The sequence below is a fragment of the Taudactylus pleione genome, unplaced genomic scaffold, assembly GCF_031769625.1.
Source record: "Taudactylus pleione unplaced genomic scaffold, aTauple2 ptg000304l, whole genome shotgun sequence".
NCBI lineage: Eukaryota > Metazoa > Chordata > Amphibia > Anura > Myobatrachidae > Taudactylus > Taudactylus pleione.
The window spans coordinates 1388863-1404948 of NW_028284705.1; the positions used below are offsets into that span (position 1 = coordinate 1388863).

The 16086-nt window shown below is 46.0% G+C and overlaps 1 pseudogene; it reads right to left on the minus strand.

Annotated features, from left to right (window-relative positions):
• Positions 1-1118: 1118 nt before the first annotated feature.
• On the minus strand, positions 1119-14662 carry LOC148511586 (uncharacterized; annotated as a pseudogene).
• Positions 14663-16086: the final 1424 nt, after the last annotated feature.

Below are 16086 nucleotides of genomic sequence, written 5' to 3' on the forward strand. Positions count from 1 at the left end.
ACTACTAAGTCTTTTGCCTATTAAAGATCCTGACCACGTTAAGGGAAGAAAGTGCTGGACCTCGGCGGGATGCACTTACGTAATCTATGGTGGACAATCAAGCCAGGGCAGAAGTCACATGGACCAGACGTGAGCTGTGCACCTGCGATACTATTCCCGGACGCTTACTAGGAGAATGGACGCTGCGTGGAGCCTACAGTGAGGGCGGAAGTCGTGTACATCAAGCGGATGTCGACCTCATTGCCATGAGTCTCAGTCTAGATCCGGAAGAGGGCGGATGTTGGTGCTAAGGGCGGAAATTCACCTCTATTGGACGGACGTAACCGCCAAGCTAAATGCTTATTTTTATATATTTTTAGCATTATCTGGACATTACTGGAATCCTTTTTTATTTTTTAAATAATGCATTACCACATAGGAGTGCTTTGGAATTTCCTTTTTGTTAAATCCCATCGTTAGACCGGATATGAGGTCATCAATTGACCTAAGGTGGATTAATCAGTTCTGTTAAAACCTGGTATAAATATGGACTAATGTTTGTTAGCTATCATCCCTTGAAAAAGTCCCATTGGATGAAACGCGTTGGGAAGCTGCACTTTTGCCTTTGAGTTACCAAGAGTCCCTCATATAGTAGTGGTCCTCTTCCCGCCACCCGCATGCACCGCTTTAGCTCACTGAACGTACTGGGCTTCTCCTGGGGCCATTCTCCCCCCTCTCTCCTGCGGCTATATTTGCAGTATCCTGGGCCATGAGCCTCTCTGCTGCCACAGTCCAGCGAGGGCAGGCCATTCCACGTTCCCCTCTGTGAGGGGTTACGTATATACTGTATAAATGAACTGACATAGGAATTAGTGGACTGGGCATACACATCAATTAGCCTACTTTTTACTCTTTAACACAGTGTAAATATATTAATTATCTTTGACATTAAAGTAGAAATGCATTCTATATAATTTAGCCAATAAACAATTTAGGGGTATTACAACAGTATGGGTGCCAGGAAATAGTCTGTTAAGTACTGAGTGGTACCAAAGGCTGTTCCTGGGCATCCACCAATGCCTGTGCAGAGGGACAGTCCCAAAACAAGTGCATAGATGTTGGATGTACCAGAGGCAATGTCAGTATCTGCACAGGTTTCCGAGAATACATGAATGACCTGAGGGACAGACCCCCTTGGATGGCCATCCATGACATGTCTTTATGTCTATTTGTGAGCCTCTTGGAGGCCACATTCTCCCAAACATGCCTGGTTGTTGCATCTGGGAACCCTGGAATAGATTCCATCGTGTCCTTTCCCTTGCTGTGCTGGTGGATTGTCTTTATTTTCCACAAGTCAGGTTTAACTCCCTCCATTTGGTGTTCCCTCACAAACTTGGCCACGTCCAGGTACAGACCAGGGAGTGTCCCAGTTGTAAGGAATGGAGCTGTCCCACCTGTCCCAGGAGAGGCGCCTCGAAAGGGGGAGAAGGAAAAAGTGAGACATGGAGTTCCCTGCAGAGCTGCTGGTTTTTTTGCAGAGGCCTGCGGATGCAGTTACACACCAAGAAGTCTTGCAGCATGGTCGGATATTGGGAATTCCCTTCCCACCTTTAAGGGGCTCCTTGTACATAATGGATCGTTTAATGTTGTCCATCTTGGAGCCCCAGATGAAATGAAACACTGCCCTTATGATGGTCCTGCAGACCGCGACTAGAGGTGACCACACCTGCACTGTGTACTGCAGAACAGGAAAGGTCTCATTGTGCAGCACAAGTGTTTCCTTGGATGTTGAGGTATCTCAGGCTTCACAGTCCAAATTTCTGTTTAATAGTTGCCAATCTCTTGTCCCAACATTTCAGGTCTGCACCTCTCCACCAAACCACACTCCCAGGATTTTGATGAAGTCAGGCTTGATAGTGAAGGGAAATGGTGCAGAGGATGAAGAGCATTGCCTCTGACTTCCAGCAGTTGACCTTTTCTCCAGAAGCTCGGCCAAAGTTCTCACAGGTCTGGACAAGTGTTGTCATCAAGCACTGGTCTTTGCAGAAGACAGTGACATCGTCCATGTACAGCGAACACTTGGCCTCTTGTCAATCTGGACCTGGTGCGGTGATCCCCCTGATCTCTGGATTCTGTCTGATGCATGCAGACAGGAGCTCTATAACACAAACAAAAATAAATGGTGAAAAAGGGAAGCCTTGTCTGATCCCAGAAAGGACAGGAAAAGGGTCAGTTCACTAACACCGAGCAGTGAAAATCAAGGTACATCAGGTTGGGTATAAAATCCTGGCAGCTCAATAGCCCCCAGGATGAAATGCAGATGCCGGAAGCCCAACAGAGGAGAATCCCGATCGAGTATGTAAGTACCCTCACCCTATCCTTCTCCCCCCCTAACCCTAACCCTCCCTTAGGGGTGCCTAACCCTAAAACTCCTGGGGTGGTGCCTAACTCTAAGTGCCCCCTGGGAGTGCCTAAAACTAACCCTCCCCCCCACATCACAGTGAGGGGTTTAAACTGCTATCATTAGTACTTGTAGCCGCAGGGAATCTACTAATTATGGTAACATTTAAAGTGACCAGATTTTTTCCATTCATGTCCCCTTACCACATTGGTGAGAGTTTGCAACATGCAGAGATAACTTATATTGTGTGGTTATTATGCCTGGTAGCATTTTCATTTTGGCTCATCTGAGTAGCATTAGTAGCAGAAAATCTGCTGTCATGCCAATGCATTAGCCTTGTCATATGTGACAAGTGTCCCATTTGTCTGTCCATTAGAGTAACATGTCGGTCATGAAATGCAGAGACAGCATCACCTGACATATTAGTTGCTGACTCTTGTAAGTCAGGGCTGGGTGGGCTTGGTGTTTGGGATCGTTGTGGTGTTGCGGGAAACAGATTTAAAGTCACTATTTCCTCTTTAGTTTCCTCAGGGTGACCAACATGGCTCTTTTGTTGGTGACTGAAAACTTTCAGTGTGTGGATCTAAGGGAAAATAATATGTTAGTATGAGTGCATACCTGACAAACAAGTCAACACACAAACAACAGAATAAGAAATGTTTGATTCTGCCTCCGAAAAGTAAAAAAAAAAGTTTAAACAGGTAGGTGCACCCTTTTACAAAATCCCAAAAAGGCCATTCCAAAATGCAGATGTTTAATTTAGTGCTTGAAAGGAAAAGAGGTGTATGTATGATGCTTTTTCCAAATGTAAACACATGATATATTGTGGAGTGCAGCATCATAATCACAGAGCTGTACACAAGCATCTCTCACCAAGACTTTGTATTTTATGTTGAATTTTGATGAAGTGTAACATATGAGGTGGTTTGGCACTTTTTCTAGGAAACCCAGACATGTATTACGTTTCTTTTTTCAAGACATTTGGCTGAAATTAAAAATGCTAAAGCATGCCTTGTTCATCACAGATACTTACCAAATGGATGCGCACGGGGAGGTGTCATTGGCGTGGTCGGTCTTTGGTCTTCTTGTGTCCTCCTACTGGCAACAGATGGTGGCAGCGACGGTGGCTGCCTGGTACATTGGGCCTGATTCAGAGGCACTTGCTATTTGCACCTGCCCAGTACCAGTCCAGCACCTGCCCAGTACGGGTCCAGCACCTGCCCAGTACGGAATCCATATAACAGAAGAACCTAAAACTGCAGAAACTGGATTCAAGTAAGCAACAGGAGCTCAGTAGGAACTGAGGTTAGATAATGATGTACTGGCAATTAGGTAGAGTCAGTAGCTGGGATATATACCCCTGGGTTACCCGGGATAGGCTGAGCAGAGACAGGTGGTACAGTGAGGCTCAGGCTTGATTGGCTGTTGCAAACAGGTGATCAGGACTTGTCACTGCAGTACTCTGTACTCTGGGCTTAGATCTTGCTTGAGGCCTAGCAGCCCAAGAAACACTGAAGCCTGTGTGTCTGGGATGTGATAGAGAACGCTGGCAGAATTGTTAAGTGACCCAGTGACAGGGTAAACAGACCGGGGTTGTGACTATGTTAGCAATCTTGAATTTCCTGAGCGTTCCTAGCTGCAGGAGGAGAACTGTATCCCCTGGAGCTAGATCCTGATTACGTACCTTCCGGTCATTATAGGTTTTATCCTTCTCTCCCAGTTTGGTAGCTGTTTCATTTGCTAGTTCATAGGCTTTCCTCAGCTCTTCCCTTACATTTTCAATACATTTCGTATGGGATATGCATGTTTTATTTCCTGGAGTAATCCCCAAACAAACGTCTATCGGAAGTTCAGCCTCCCTCCCAAACATTAACATATAAGCATGTACTAACTTATTTATATAACGCTTCCATTTGTACTTGTCCAATGGGTTTAGAGTACCCAACACATTAAGTAATGTGTGTTTGAACCGCTCAGGTTGGGGGTCGCCTTAAGGGTGGTAGGGAGTTGTGCGGGATTTCGGGATTCCGCAAATGGTGCAAAGTTCATTAATTAACCTGCTTTCAAAATCCCGTCCTTGGTCGGAATGCAGTCTATTTGGTAAGCCATAGTGGATGAAAAATGTGTCCCACAAAGTGTTAGCCACGGTTGAGGCTTTCTGGTTAGGGGTGGCATACGCTTGGGCATACCGGGTGAAGTGGTCGTTCACTATTAGCACATTGCATTTCTTCCCTGGTTCCACTTCCAAAGGGAGATAATCTACACATACTGTATTAGGTCCATGGGACCATTGCTTTGAATGTTAACTAAAGGGGCTACCCTAGCTGGCAATGATTTTTGTACAATGCAATTCCCACGTGAATGACTGTACTTCTCAATGGCAATCCTCATGCCTGGCCAATAGAATCTATCGGATATTAAACCACCGAAGGTCTTCTCAAATCCTAGATGTCCGTGGTTGCCATGCAATCTCTGCATCACCAATGTCCGATACTTTTTGGGTAATACTATCTGGGATTTTCCCTTATCATTTGATCTCGGGGTATAAAATCCCTTTTTTTATGTATAAATTCTTCCTTTGTTTAATCAATATCTGAGTATCTTTTGAATTTTGACCTGAGGTTTGGGTGGCTGCAGTCCTAGTCATTATTGAATACATATATCCTATATCTAGATCTTGCATTTGTTCCTATCGTTATTGCCTATGGTTAATTTTAGGAACCCCTTTAAGTTCTACCACACTAAGCCAGCAATATGACAAGGGTAGTGCTTTGTAAGATGCCCCTAAACTACTTATTTCGGCATTCTAGAGAGAGTGTCAGCATCCGTATTATTTACAACAGGGCATCTAAACATCCTGCCTGTGTGCCCTTCAAGTGTTGTCTCAGTGTACAACAGTGCGTCCTAACATGTGTGCTATACAAGAACCATACTCGTTGTGCAGCAGTGCATCATAGCACCTGTGTGCCATTTCAAGTGCCACCTCCTTGGTGCAATAGTGCATCTAAAACCCTTTACTTGTGTACAACTACAAATACTAACTCTAGGTGCAGCTGTAGTTCTTACTGAAGTATTTCTCTTGGGCCATTGTTGTACTTTCTCCGTTCCCATGGGTATCGGATACCTGACCAAAGGACCGTGACCTGCCAGCTGGGTGCAGCTTAAACCCATATCCCGCTTGGTGGGGTCACTGTTGAACACCTACCAGCAGGTTATACTCCGCACCTTTAGTCAGGTCTCGTCAACATCCGATATTCGTGGATGAGGAGATCTTATACATAGGCCCCTCACCTCCGATCCCTCCCTCAGCCCGGGACCTCAGCTTTCACCCCCTCAGTAGGGGATTTCCCAAAGCCAAACATGACAGTAGTCTTACATTGTTAAAGTCAGCAGGAGCTATCCTGCGAGAATGTTCCCAAAATGGGGTCTCATCTGTGTGCCTAATCTGATGTTCAACCCCCTTTGCTTTCCCTAAATCCCACTCCCCCAAAGAGAATACCTGTCCTCTTTTTATTAATTCACTTATTAAACTTTGGCCGTCTTCAATGGAAATGTCACTATCATGGAAACACATAGCGAATCTACCCTCACCATCAAAATCTCCATCTCCCACCCCCATCTGCACATTTAATGTGGTGATTTGAAATCTTTCAGCTTCCCTTTGGCACCATTCAGTAAGTATATGATACATTTTAGTATTGGTCCCAATAATAATGGGCAACTCATCTCTCCCCCCAGGAATTTCTGGGCAAATTAGCGCAATGAATGGAACCTGTCATTTTTCTTCATTATCATCTGTAAATTCTAAGGTTGCTTGTATATAGCCCAAATAAGGATACTCTTCTGTACTGAGGGCCTGATTCAGAAGCGCTCGCTATTTGCGATCGCTCGCTCTGAATCAGGGCGGATTTTAAAAAAAAATAAATCTGCCTCCAGGCCGCTCGCATAGCTCTGGGTGACCACCCACAGCTTTTGCGAGCGGCCTGGCGATGGTAGCGATTATCGCAACCATCGGGCTTGCGACGAGACCACTGTGGTAGGGTCTCGTTTCCCGCAAGCCAGAGTGAACTTCCTGCTCTAATAGAGCAGGAAATTCACTACTGACATCACGAGTGATGTCAGTAGGACCGCCCACAAACTGCAGGCGTTCCTTCGGGAAAGCCTCCGTTTGTCCGTCCAGCCACCCCCCCTCCCTGCCTACAAAACAGGGCGAGCTGTCGATCAACATCGACAGCCGCCCGCGTTTTGTAGCGAGCCCCGGAGCGAGTGAAGTTCTCACTCGCTCCAGGGCTCGCGTACGCACATTGTGCACACCGCGCACGCACATTGCGCACGCCACTCATGCGCACTGGCCGACCATCGACCCGCTTGCGAGCGGGTCTGAATCAGGCCCTCAATCCCCATATAACTAATCCCTGATTACGTACCTTCCGGTCATTATAGGTTTTATCCTTCTCTCCCAGTTTGGTAGCTGTTTCATTTGCTAGTTCATAGGCTTTCCTCAGCTCTTCCCTTACATTTTCAATACATTTCGTATGGGATATGCATGTTTTATTTCCTGGAGTAATCCCCAAACAAACGTCTATCGGAAGTTCAGCCTCCCTCCCAAACATTAACATATAAGCATGTACTAACTTATTTATATAACGCTTCCATTTGTACTTGTCCAATGGGTTTAGAGTACCCAACACATTAAGTAATGTGTGTTTGAACCGCTCAGGTTGGGGGTCGCCTTAAGGGTGGTAGGGAGTTGTGCGGGATTTCGGGATTCCGCAAATGGTGCAAAGTTCATTAATTAACCTGCTTTCAAAATCCCGTCCTTGGTCGGAATGCAGTCTATTTGGTAAGCCATAGTGGATGAAAAATGTGTCCCACAAAGTGTTAGCCACGGTTGAGGCTTTCTGGTTAGGGGTGGCATACGCTTGGGCATACCGGGTGAAGTGGTCGTTCACTATTAGCACATTGCATTTCTTCCCTGGTTCCACTTCCAAAGGGAGATAATCTACACATACTGTATTAGGTCCATGGGACCATTGCTTTGAATGTTAACTAAAGGGGCTACCCTAGCTGGCAATGATTTTTGTACAATGCAATTCCCACGTGAATGACTGTACTTCTCAATGGCAATCCTCATGCCTGGCCAATAGAATCTATCGGATATTAAACCACCGAAGGTCTTCTCAAATCCTAGATGTCCGTGGTTGCCATGCAATCTCTGCATCACCAATGTCCGATACTTTTTGGGTAATACTATCTGGGATTTTCCCTTATCATTTGATCTCGGGGTATAAAATCCCTTTTTTTATGTATAAATTCTTCCTTTGTTTAATCAATATCTGAGTATCTTTTGAATTTTGACCTGAGGTTTGGGTGGCTGCAGTCCTAGTCATTATTGAATACATATATCCTATATCTAGATCTTGCATTTGTTCCTATCGTTATTGCCTATGGTTAATTTTAGGAACCCCTTTAAGTTCTACCACACTAAGCCAGCAATATGACAAGGGTAGTGCTTTGTAAGATGCCCCTAAACTACTTATTTGCTCTTGCCCACTGTCAGTTCTAGTGTTTATTGTACGACACGTCCCTTTGATGTCTCCAACTGGCACCTCCACCCACTCGTCTTCTTTTTCATCAGCTGGCTGGTTCGGCATTCTAGAGAGAGTGTCAGCATCCGTATTATTTACAACAGGGCATCTAAACATCCTGCCTGTGTGCCCTTCAAGTGTTGTCTCAGTGTACAACAGTGCGTCCTAACATGTGTGCTATACAAGAACCATACTCGTTGTGCAGCAGTGCATCATAGCACCTGTGTGCCATTTCAAGTGCCACCTCCTTGGTGCAATAGTGCATCTAAAACCCTTTACTTGTGTACAACTACAAATACTAACTCTAGGTGCAGCTGTAGTTCTTACTGAAGTATTTCTCTTGGGCCATTGTTGTACTTTCTCCGTTCCCATGGGTATCGGATACCTGACCAAAGGACCGTGACCTGCCAGCTGGGTGCAGCTTAAACCCATATCCCGCTTGGTGGGGTCACTGTTGAACACCTACCAGCAGGTTATACTCCGCACCTTTAGTCAGGTCTCGTCAACATCCGATAGTCGTGGATGAGGAGATCTTATACATAGGCCCCTCACCTCCGATCCCTCCCTCAGCCCGGGACCTCAGCTTTCACCCCCTCAGTAGGGGATTTCCCAAAGCCAAACATGACAGTAGTCTTACATTGTTAAAGTCAGCAGGAGCTATCCTGCGAGAATGTTCCCAAAATGGGGTCTCATCTGTGTGCCTAATCTGATGTTCAACCCCCTTTGCTTTCCCTAAATCCCACTCCCCCAAAGAGAATACCTGTCCTCTTTTTATTAATTCACTTATTAAACTTTGGCCGTCTTCAATGGAAATGTCACTATCATGGAAACACATAGCGAATCTACCCTCACCATCAAAATCTCCATCTCCCACCCCCATCTGCACATTTAATGTGGTGATTTGAAATCTTTCAGCTTCCCTTTGGCACCATTCAGTAAGTATATGATACATTTTAGTATTGGTCCCAATAATAATGGGCAACTCATCTCTCCCCCCAGGAATTTCTGGGCAAATTAGCGCAATGAATGGAACCTGTCATTTTTCTTCATTATCATCTGTAAATTCTAAGGTTGCTTGTATATAGCCCAAATAAGGATACTCTTCTGTACTGAGGGCCTGATTCAGAAGCGCTCGCTATTTGCGATCGCTCGCTCTGAATCAGGGCGGATTTAAAAAAAAAATAAATCTGCCTCCAGGCCGCTCGCATAGCTCTGGGTGACCACCCACAGCTTTTGCGAGCGGCCTGGCGATGGTAGCGATTATCGCGACCATCGGGCTTGCGACGAGACCACTGTGGTAGGGTCTCGTTTCCCGCAAGCCAGAGTGAACTTCCTGCTCTAATAGAGCAGGAAATTCACTACTGACATCACGAGTGATGTCAGTAGGACCGCCCACAAACTGCAGGCGTTCCTTCGGGAAAGCCTCCGTTTGTCCGTCCAGCCACCCCCCCTCCCTGCCTACAAAACAGGGCGAGCTGTCGATCAACATCGACAGCCGCCCGCGTTTTGTAGCGAGCCCTGGAGCGAGTGAAGTTCTCACTCGCTCCAGGGCTCGCGTACGCACATTGTGCACACCGCGCACGCACATTGCGCACGCCACTCATGCGCACTGGCCGACCATCGACCCGCTTGCGAGCGGGTCTGAATCAGGCCCTCAATCCCCATATAACTAATCCCGTTAAGGGTTGTATGGGTATCTCAGACAAGTTTTCATTATATTATTCCTAAGTAATCTTCATATCTCAGCAGGTTGCCTCCAAAATGTAACCCCTGGTCACAAATGACTTAATAGCTCATTAAAGTGCCTCTACCCAAGCTAATGTAAGTACCTGGGAAAACCTAACAATGTAGTGTATAGTGTGATGTATATTTGGCAAGCAAATACAGTATAACAATATATCAGTAGTTTTACATTTACCACCTGTCTCTTTCCTATTTCAGGCCTCTTTGTGCTGGGATTCTCGCGCTGTCTACACCAGGTAAGTATATACATTAACAGAATTGTATTCAAATATCCTTTATAAAGGGATAAAATGAAAAGATATGTATACACCATTACATATATATATATATATATATAACATTTAGTACACAAACACTAAACCACGTTTCCACAACAGTTAGATATGACTGATTATAAGCCTTCAATAGTCCATAATACAATTAGATCTTATATATATAAATTGAGCCAAGGAACTATGGTATATTAATAGTCCAGGTCCCATATGGTTACTTCCAGCTCAGCACCTTTAATTGTCCTTCTTCTTTAATTGTCCCATACCTTCACTTGTTGAGGTTGTGGTCAACACTATCCTTAAAATGAATATAAATTCTCTCCCTTTAGCACTAATGTGAGATTCATATAAAGTACTTGTGTTGAAATATCTCTGTGAACATATATTTTTCACAAAAAAAAACCATTAAAATAATCTCCCGTGGGATTATAATCGCAAAAACCAGAGAACAAGGGTGTAGGCACGGTTATAATGGTATTTCCCTGGCTGCCGTAGATGTCACTTAGATATTTAGTTTCAGTCTATAGAATTTAATAAGAAATATCTTCCCTGAATTGCGAGTAGTTACACTGTAATTCCTTATTTAAATTGGGTCTCCTGCAGGAAGGTTGTGAGGTGTAGCAATACTTATACTTACACTGCCTAACTGGAACATACCCTGTCTCCATCTGCTTGGACAATCATGAATATATTTCTAATTAGCTTAATCCCTTCAAGCCTTGTATTATGAATCTGTTCTATAATACTATGATCAGCTGCTGCTCCTCACGGTTATAAAGGGCTTTTATACAGTCCTTATAGAGCGCGTGATAGCATGTTATACTGTCTGTCTATTACTTTGCTTTCACACCCGGATTATGTGCACAATGGTTATAGCTGACACCAGAGCCGTAACTAGACTTTTTGGTGCCCTGTGCCAGAAAGAGCTTTGGCGCCCCCCTCATTTTTCAAAGTGACATAATGCTCCCAAAAAAGGGCCATGGCCTCATGGGGAAGGGCCAGGGAAGAGATAGGGGAGACCAGGAGATGCTGGGGATAAATAGGGACATAATATAGTGCACCTGAGAGAGGGCCATGGCCTCATGGGGAAGGGCCAGGGAAGAGATAGGGGAGGCCAGGAGATGCTGGGGATAAATAGGGACATAATATAGTGCACCTGAGAGAGGGCCATGGCCTCATGGGGAAGGGCCAGGGAAGAGATAGGGGAGGCCAGGAGATGCTGGGGATAAATAGGGACATAATATAGTGCACCTGAGAGAGGGCCATGGCCTCATGGGGAAGGGCCAGGGAAGAGATAGGGGAGGCCAGGAGATGCTGGGGATAAATAGGGACATATTATAGTGCACCTGAGAGAGGGCCATGGCTTCATGGGGAAGGGCCAGGGAAGAGATAGGGGAGGCCAGGAGATGCTGGGGATAAATAGGGACATAATATAGTGCACCTGAGAGAGGGCCATGGCCTCATGGGGAAGGGCCAGGGAAGAGATAGGGGAGGCCAGGAGATACTGGGGATAAATAGGGACATATTATAGTGCACCTGAGAGAGGGCCATGGCGTCATGGGGAAGAGCCAGGGAAGAGATAGGAGAGGCCAGGAGATGGTGGGGATAAATAGGGACATAATATAGCGCACCAGAGAGAGGGCCATGGCCTCATGGGGAAGGGTCGGGGAAGAGATAGGGGAGGCCAGGAGATGCTGGGGATAAATAGGGACATAATATAGTGCACCGGAGAGAGGGCCATGGCCTCATGGGGAAGGGCCGGGGAAGAGATCGGGGAGGCCAGGAGATACTGGGGATAAATAGGGACATAATATAGAGCACCTGAGAGAGGGCCATGGCCTCATGGGGAAGGGCCAGGGAAGAGATAGGAGAGGCCAGGAGATGCTGGGGATAAATAGGGACATAATATAGTGCACCTGAGAGAGGGCCATGGCCTCATGGGGAAGGGCCAGGGAAGAGATAGGAGAGGCCAGGAGATGCTGGGGATAAATAGGGACATAATATAGTGCACCTGAGAGAGGGCCATGGCGTCATGGGGAAGAGCCAGGGAAGAGATAGGAGAGGCCAGGAGATGGTGGGGATAAATAGGGACATAATATAGCGCACCTGAGAGAGGGCCATGGCCTCATGGGGAAGGGTCAGGGAAGAGATAGGGGAGGCCAGGAGATGCTGGGGATAAATAAGGACATAATATAGTGCACCTGAGAGAGGGCCATGGCCTCATGGGAAAGGGCCAGGGAAGAGATAGGGGAGGCCAGGAGATGCTGGGGATAAATAGGGACATAATATAGTGCACCTGAGAGAGGGCCATGGCCTCATGGGGAAGAGCCAGGGAAGAGATAGGGGAGACCAGGAGATGCTGGGGGTAAATAGGGACATAATATAGTGCACCTGAGAGAGGGCCATGGCCTCATGGGGAAGGGCCAGGGAAGAGATAGGGGAGGCCAGGAGATGCTGGGGATAAATAGGGACATAATATAGTGCACCTGAGAGAGGGCCAGGGCCTCATGGGGAAGGGCCAGGGAAGAGATAGGGGAGGCCAGGAGATGCTGGGGATAAATAGGGACATAATATAGTGCACCTGAGAGAGGGCCATGGCCTCATGGGGAAGGGTCAGGGAAGAGATAGGGGAGGCCAGGAGATGCTGGGGATAAAAGAAGAGGAAGCTACAAGTGAGAATGATAATAAACAGAAATTTGACAGTCCCAAACAGTGCCCCCTGCCCTGTGGTGACCTGTGGTGCCCTGTGCGAACCCTGGCTGACACCAAGGCTCAGTGCTACTGCAGCAGCCCACCCAGCATGAGGAGTCCCATCTCCAATCAGCGGCATATAGTGTAACACCCTAAACCCAACCTGTGATGTGGTGCAGAGTGTTCTTACCTTGTCCAGCGGCCACCTGAATTCTGGCTCGGGTTCAGTAAGGTGCAGGCAAACACGTATACAACAAAGGTGAATTTATTTACTAGACTACAATCTCCCTAAGGAGTCAATTAATACAATACAATAGCAAACAATAAAAAACACAGTACAATACATATATGCCAAGCATTACAATAAAGGTACACACAGTAAAGGTACACGCAGGTCCAGGGTAATTTTATTTAATCTGGAACAATAGACTGACTTTGCACTTGCCTTGAACTGTGGAGGGAAGGGTTAGTGCATATTCACAACATAACACAATACATTAGCTGCAAAAGTAACACATGAGTCCAATGTCCCTATTACGCTCAGTCAATTACCCTTTATTACTACATACAAGTTATTATTTTAGCATTGCGCAATGTGGTAACGGTGCCCCGGTTTTAGTTAGAATTACTAACGTTTGAACTTCGTAATAATCCAAACTGCGTAATAGTTTCCTTTATTTAAACGTTAAGGTCCCTGTGTCCTGATGCTTGCTGTGTATTAAAGGTAGCTTCAATTACAGGTATTGCTGAAACTGATGCCTGTGGAGCTCCTGAAGAGGTTATACCGGAGTTCTTCCTAGCTCTGCGGAGGGATGATTTATTTCAGATAACTAGCCGGATAGGAACTTCTCTTATAACTCTCACAAATTATCTGTACAGCTGAACTGTCTTTACTGCAGCTACAGGGGGTAGTTATAGTCACCGAAACGGCTGTGTATTCTGCACTGCATAGTTCTAGACTTCCAGCAGCTGGTAGATTATTTGCTAACTCCTAGGGGTAAATTTACTAAGAATCGAGTCTGATCGAGTTTTTTTTTTTTTTAACTCCATTAGCATCGCCAAAACTCGGGTGATTTGAGGCTCCTGAAACTCACAAATTTACTAAGAAGTGAGTTTAGCTGAGAGTGAGATGGACAATGGTGAAGCAGATCGAGATTTCTCCCCCGAGTAGCAAGTTTGGAAGGAGATTACTCACCAAAGTTTGCAGTGTTTTCTCTCTGCAAAACTGTCCCGAGCTAGCAGCCTGCACATATCAGTGAGATATGTGTAAGCTGCTTGTGTTTTGTACCTGGAAAAAACGTGTTAATTGTTTCAAAAAAAGCCTAACCAGCCGCAGACTTGGCAGCCTGTCCTGGTACCGAAAATGACGGGGAACAAAACGAGTAGGGTTCCACCATAATTTAGGTACCAGCACCAGGCTGCAGGGCCAGTCCTGGTTTTTCTTATAAGGGAGAAAAATATGCGTAGGGGTCCCCCTATAATTAAAACCAGCACTGGACCCAAACCGACCGGGTTATAATGCCACAGCCCGGAGATCCTTTCATCGGGACTCCGTGGCCAAAGCATTATCACCCCAAGCCGGTCAAGCCAAGCCAGGGATCTCAGGGGAAGTGGTCCCCCCCCAAAACCCCAGGCTTGGTGTGAAGCCCGGGGCTCTTCCCTGCACCCCTGGGCTGTGGGTACGGGGGTAATAAAGTAATAAATAAGTAAACTATTGCATTTTTCAGTGGGACTACAGGTGCCAGCATGCCTGCCCTTTGGCACTTGTGGAACTACAAGTGCCAGCATGCGGCCAGCACCCATACCCCCACTGTAAAATAAATAGTTAAATAAAGACATAACACACACACCTTAGATAGTACAAGCTTATTACACACAAACATCAATCACACATACTTACCTGTACCAGCCGGTCTGTCCTCTTCTCCAATGTAGATACAGTATCTGTGTGGAATGACCTGCAAAAAAGATCAAATACTCACCTCCATCCTTGTGCTGGACTCCGTAGCATCCAGGCGGGGGGGCTTTGCAAAAAACAAACAGAGTACCCGATCCACATACCCCACTAACCAGCTCCTGACTGAACAGTGAGAAGAGTCAGGAGCCGCCAGCCAATCAGCGGCCACTGACTGTAGAGCAGCCACTGATTGGCTCCGGCTCCGGCTCCTCACAGTTCCCACGTGGGCGAGTCAGCTAATAAGGGCCTGATTCAGCAAGGAACGCACGCAAGCAGACCCACGCACCCGTCCGCTGCAAGAATATGCTAATCAATGCATACGCACGGAGATCGCAGCACAAGATGCAGACGCCCAGCCCCCTTTACTTACAGTCTAATCAGTAACCATGCCTCTGACTGAGGAAGCGACAGTGAAACGCGCGTCTCAGACCCGCGAATCCGGCTGTGTCCAGGCGGGATTCGTCATGGCAGCATACTGACAGGCTCTTCTAGCGGCAGATTTTCTATACTACACACCGGCTCCCTGGAGGTGAGCGCTCAGGTACTTTTCATACTTACACTTTCTTTAGCGCACTGAGTGACTTTATTTAACAGAGACAAGTTTGTGACCCTGCCATACCTTTAGGGCAACAGAGCTCCACTTGTCCTGTACTAGCCATAGTGCAGCTACACTCATACTCTTTCTTCCTATCACTGCATATGCGATCTGGGTTTCCCACCACTCACCACTACCTTTGGTATATGACTGGCAGCAGCACAGATCGCAAACCTATGCTGTGTTATTTCATTACGATAACTATTGTCTCTATGAGTACTCTCATTGGGGTGCGCCTATTAGAGGTTCCTGCAATTTTTACACCAGGACCTTCTTTTTAACGCAGTCCAACAGCAGATACTCATTGTACTTATTCCCTACCCTGGGAGTACCTTTATAGTACGCTCACATGCCATTCAATGGCTATACAATGGCATGCAGCAGCTGCTATTTTGTAAACTCCACATAAAGGAGTAGCTTTACTTTTTCCTATAACCTTACTGTCTACAAGTACCTGGGTGGCATCACAGGCGACCTACGTGTGATCTGCCTCTCATTACAACCTGTGATTTACTTATATTCATTTTGATATTTGCAGGGTCAGCTATTATTTCATCTGACCCCCTTATCATTGTATTTCTCTGATTACTGTTCAGTGTTATTGTGCTGTGATATCTCACGTAACCTATATTGAATATTGTATGGTTATTATCACATTCTTTTCTAGAAGATTTCCTTGTATGCTTCTGCCGTAATTCTGATTAGCCATTGTGCTATGACGACATTATGAGGTCATTGAACTAGTAAATGTTTTATATAGGTCTCAATATTGTATGAGACAGAGAATTATAGACCTATTTGTAATATTTCACTTAGCTTCACATAATTGTGATAAGTATTGTATTATATGTTGTCTTATG